The sequence below is a fragment of the Erigeron canadensis genome, chromosome 4, assembly GCF_010389155.1.
Source record: "Erigeron canadensis isolate Cc75 chromosome 4, C_canadensis_v1, whole genome shotgun sequence".
NCBI lineage: Eukaryota > Viridiplantae > Streptophyta > Magnoliopsida > Asterales > Asteraceae > Erigeron > Erigeron canadensis.
The window spans coordinates 23,024,953-23,031,106 of record NC_057764.1 but is presented as its reverse complement, the minus strand read 5'-3'; positions in this window follow the sequence as shown (position 1 = coordinate 23,031,106).

The following is a 6,154-nucleotide window of genomic DNA, read 5'->3' as shown; positions in this document are numbered from 1 at the left end:
CTAAATTTTAATAAAAAGAAAGGAAATCGTTGATTTATGAGATCAATAGTCTAAGACTAGTAATATTACCCATGTGTTATAGAGAGACTTAAGTTTGTTATTAATAGCTTCTTACGTATTGTATATGTCTTAAAATTTTTCTTGTAAGATAAGGATATGTTTTTTTCACAGGGAAGAGTAATTTGTTTTTATAAAAGAATAGATTTGATATGTTATTCAATTAAGATGGTTGTTTTGTATCACAACATGGTTCAAAAGGTTTATTTATACACACTTTCAATTTGATCTAGATTTATGCCGGTATCAACTACACGAGTTGTCTATGAAATTTTCAATTTAAGATAAATTGTTAAATATATGTAAATTTAAATATATAAAATGTAGGTAAAATCAAATTACAATATTTACAAGAATATAATTTTAAAATATTGAACACATATATTGTATTACATTTTTTTATACATTATTTGTTTCTATTTTTTGATTTGACATTTTTTGCTTATCATCCTCTTAAGAAACTTTTCAATTTAACTTGAGATATCGCAATAGACAATTGTTCGTACTCAAAAATTGAACGTTGTTAATACAAACCAACTTTTAATAATAATAAAAAAGTTAATAATTATATAAATGAACACTTTCACTTTGTTCTTTATTCAAAATTGTATTAATTTGCTTGAAAAAAAACTTTAACTTAAAATTTTAAAACTAAATATATTTATTGAAGAACAATATATGAGATTCATGGTCAAATTAAAAGATAGAATTTGAAATACAAATAAATGAAAATCGATATTAGTTAGTGAGTTATCAAGTTAATAAAATAAAAAATAATTATGGATTATTAATTTAAAATTTATAGAATTATGTAATAACTGTCGCTAATTGATCATATTAAATATTGGGTCTAAGATAAGAATTATTTAGTAAATCAAAGATTTTGATTAGTTTATTTTATTTTATTTTTTTAGAACAACTGAAAAAGATTTTGATTAGATAATAAGTCATTAAAATATATATATATATATATATATATATACACGGGTCTCCAATTCTATCTAACATTAAAGTGAATATGGAGTTGTCACTCATCTAGGATTAAATGTGAAACTTATCACATATAAATATTTTAATTTTCTTTTATAAATTAAATAAATGATTTGGGTCCCATATGTTTACTTGATTAAATATTGAGATGTGAGAGGTTACATATCTAAGTTTCAAACAATATCAGATTCATGATCGAACTAAAAGATAGAGTTTGAGATACTAATAAATGAAAATTGATATTAATTAGTAAATTGTGATTTAATAAAACCAAAACACAAAAAAACTATTAATTAAAATAACGAGCGGGTCAAAATCGGGACGGGCACCAAAGCACCATGGGTCAACCCATTTGACCATGGGCCAAACAAGATTGACCCATGGAGAAACCCTAGATCGGTCACGCAACAAGGAGGTTGGGGGGTGGGGGGATTTTTGGAAACTTCTTTTCATCCCACATTGAAAGATTAGAAAAACCCCAAGGGTTTTCCACCCTTGTAAATAGAGAACTTTTCTAAGGTTTTCAATATCCCTTTCTTCTTTCTTTGAAGCATGGTACGAAAATCACCACCCTTTGGTGGAGATTTTCGAGCTAGCTATTCTAGTTATTTTTGTATATGGTGAGTTTTGTTATAACTTTGGAGTTATAGCTAGCACTAAGCTAAGTGTCGATGAACCGTTCGTGTGTACAGGACTAGATAGGAGTTATACTTTGGGCTCTAGTACGTGACGGAGTTTTCATCTCCGATACAAAGAGGTTAGGTATTCTTTCTTTGTTATATATTCATTGATTATATTGCATACATAATATATCGTTTTAGGGAATTAATTAGTTAATTGTTTTATTAACTTATTCCGTATATATAATTAGTTAGGTTAATTAATTATTGCATAAATAAAGTAAATTAGATTAATTTACTAGATTTTAGGCCCTTGTCTAATACACGAGCTTACGATTATAAGTTAATTTATTATAACTATTATTCTATTAAATATATATTTGCTGATTATTCTATTCGATATATATTAGCTATTATTTTTAATTTATTATATTAGAATTGTTATCTGTTAAAAGTGTAAATTTGTGATGAAAAATTAAAAAGTGTAAATTCTTTTATTGTATATATATATTAGTTATTATTCTTTATTTATTATATTAGAATTATTATTGGTCAAAAAGTGTAAATTTGTGATGAAAAATTAAAAAGTGTAAATTAAAGTTAAAATTAAACAGACTAGTCAACATTAGAAATCAAGAATTGTGATTGTTTGTGTAAATTCTTTTATTGGATATATATTAGCTATTATTCTTTACTTTTATATTAAAATTATTATTGGTTAAAAAGTGTAAATTTGTGATAGAAAATTAAAAAGTGTAAATTAAAATCAAAATTAAACAGAAAAGTCAACATTAGAAATCAAGAGTTGTGATTGGTTAATTAGTTATTGGATCAACTGTGTTTTAGTATAATAAAAGATTCTCTTAGTTAATTAATCGTAACTAATTAGGATGTTCATATTTTATTAAAAGGTTTTAGTTAGACGTTTTAAATAATACAAGTTTGAATTATCAACAATCTAAACCCTAAATTTTAAATAAACTTATTTGAGATCCTTTCAAATTATGAAAATCCAATTTCAATACAAAGTAGTTGTATAGTTTATAAAATTCCAACAATTATGAGTATGTTTCTATGTTTCTTATGTATTTGAAGCTTGTATTCATGGACTATTTTATAAACTAGTATCTTTAAAATAAATAAATAAAAAAAAGAAGTCTAAGTCAAAATCCTTGCGATTCACAGTTTTCTTATTGCGATTTTTCGTTTCTTGTTGCAATTTTGGTTTCTTGTTGCGATTTTGTTGACTATTTTGTGATTATCTGAAAAAACTTGGCTATTTTGGTATGATCGCAATAAAAATTGGCTATTGTCGTGATTTCCTCTTTATTTTTATTTTCTTACCTACTTTTCGTAAGCGAAAGAAGATTTCAAAAATACTTATCTAATTTTTATTTTTCTAGCATTTCAAAAGTAAATTTTTAATTGTTAGTCCATATATTTAAGCCCAAGACTAAAGATATCCAAGCCCAAAATTGAAAATGTTGAAGGCCTTTAACATGTGAAGGTCTTAAGCGAGCGGTTAACTCATGATTATATTGAGCCGGCTATGACACAATAATAATGAAAAAAATTAGATGCAAAGTAAACTAAAAACATAAAATGTGTACCTAAACAGAAATTGGCTCCGATAATGTAATAAATTATGTCTTTTATTTAGATAAAACAAGATTACCTACATCAGTGAACCAACATAACGTACCTAACCTTTAACTAAAAAAATATTTTTTCTTTTCTACTTGTAAAACCCAAACCAATCTAACATGATCACTATGAAGTTCAAGCATAAATTATCACTCTGAAGTTCAAGTAGTCGACTAATATCCAGCTTATTCTAAATGCGTGGAAAGTTTAAGAGATTATGACCCGAGTTCAAGCGTAATGTGTTATGTTTTGTGTCTTACACTTGCTTACTTGTAATGGTTAAGATATTGTACTAGTGTAGGTTGGTAGTGTTTATGTTTTGTTTGGTTGTGCTATAGTAGCTAGAATGCTATATACAATTTCCGTATATAAACCAACTAGTGTTATACCGGCCATAAGCCAGGAATAACAAATTATTATAAAATATTACTTTGTATTTTTATTTTGTATTATATATATATAAACCTTGACTTCAAAATAACAATAGTTTCAAAATGAAAAAAAAAAAAAAACAGTTTAAAAACGCTTAGAGCTATTTCATATCATGTACATTTAATGTTTGGTCAAGACACTATCTTTAATCCAACGGAAGCCAATGACTTCACAACTAACCACTTCAACTTCAAACCATATGAAGATCTACGAGGGAAAACGCTATTTAGCTAATTAGTAAGTCACTTGGTACCTATTTAATATTGACAAACACGAAAAAAAAACTTTTACCCAAATTCCATGTCATAAACACAGATTGGAAGACTTATTTGTATCAAGTCACATATCATTACATCTGGTGGTCAAAGATTATTGAAGATCGACTTGGAAGATGCAAGGTAATTATACAATTTACCCTCATATGTGTAGTAACAATATCTTTTCTGTACCCTAACATACTTCATACCATGAGTGTATATTCCACTTTATCATCACTAAAACATAAAATGACTAGACTAGAGGTGTTCAAAATCTTTTGGATAGTGGATTTCAATATCCGAACATATATCCGAAATTTCAGATATCCATATCCTAAATTTTCGTATATCTTAAATCGGATATCCGAACTATCCAAACTTTTAGAAAATAATATTGATTTTCGGATATTGAATATATAAATTTTGGATATTTTCGGATAATAAAAAATAAAATATTGAAATATTTTTTTAAAAAAATAAGTATTTCAGATATCCGAAATATCCGGAATTTTCAAAAATGACTATCCGAAATCCGAAATTTCGGTTATTCGGGTATCCGATTTTTCGGATAAAATCGGATCGGATTTTCAGATTATCGGATAACGGATTCGGATACGGATAATTTTGAACACCCCTGCTGACCACTACTCATATATAGTCATATGTAGTGAAAGATGTATCCAATTGCTATGTGGATTGAAAGAGCACAAAAGATAGACAAACTATCTATACTCAGAGCCCCATACCCAACAATTATCGTCATAAGACATGACATCCCTCAAGTATGAAATTTACCATGGGCTAAAACTACAAGAACTTCACCAACACATATGTACATCAACCCAACTATACCACAATATGCAGAACTAACCTCCATGTAAGTTTACAATGTTTAAACATGCTTTTCTTATATTTATAGTTCCAAAATTTTCAAATTATTGAAGTTGTCACTTATACCTTACAAATAATATGCAGCTTCCAAACAAGGTACAATGGAGTTTCCATAAATTTAAGAAACCAAACCATAATCAACACAATAATCAGCTGATAAACAAATGGTAAGTCAAATGATATTCACACAAGTATAGTAAGCATTGAAATCCTCCAAGTAACACAACATTCAACATAGGGGAACACTTTCTGGTGCCATGCACAAATAAAAAGTTATGCCACATATAGAAATTGGTACTATCACGGATGCACTATAGGCAAAAAACACTCGACAATGGCGTGCTCTTTCTAATCTTTGGACCACTCAGGCAAAAATACGTGCACACCCATGTAGGCAAAAATGTATCTGTCAATTAACTACTAATAGCTAATAAAGTTATAAAAAGAAAAATCTCTTATGGTAACCTTTTGATCAGTGATCAAACACCAGCTACCTACCGTGTAACGCTACTTTGGAAGATGAAACCAACGTCCTACAAGTTACATTCTTCGATGACGGGATTTATTAAGCCAACAGGAAAACATGTGAATAACTCATCAATGGAGAAGAAAATGACAACGGGAACGAGATTCCCAACGCCCTTAAACAACTGATTAAATGGCCGCAACATTACTATCTTTGGTATCTATGTATGCTACAACTTCTACTTTCAATGTATGTCACTTTCGTATGTAATATATTAGTGTAACTTAAAATATCATGTTACCAACAAGCTCTTGTCGGCACATAATTGTCCCTTAGGCTAAAAGGAATGGGGCTAGCTAGTTGGAAAGGAATGGATAAAAGCCATGTGGCGCCATGTAAGCAAGAGAGTTTTGGTGGGAAAAGGGGGGAGTAAGACAAGTTTTGAGGTTGGGGGGAGTTGTGACACTTGTCACATTATTTGGTGGTGGAAAGGAGTAGAGAGTAGGTACCAAAGCTTGGTCAAAGGTGATTTTTGGGCGAGAAATAAAAAACGCCTGGAGGGGGCAAGGGGCGCATTCGGCTAGGGGGGGGGTGGCGGTGTTCCTGGCGAGTTTTGGGCGAAAAAAGGGGGAAACACGTCCCACTCCGGATAGCCTTAACTAAAACAAACCCAATTAAAGTAAAGCATGTTATCCCTGTCCAACGGCCGGGTATAACAACCGTTTATTCTAATTACTTTATTTTGTGTTAACTAACAATGAATTGATCCTCCATTGTTGAAGAATGATGCTTGGTGA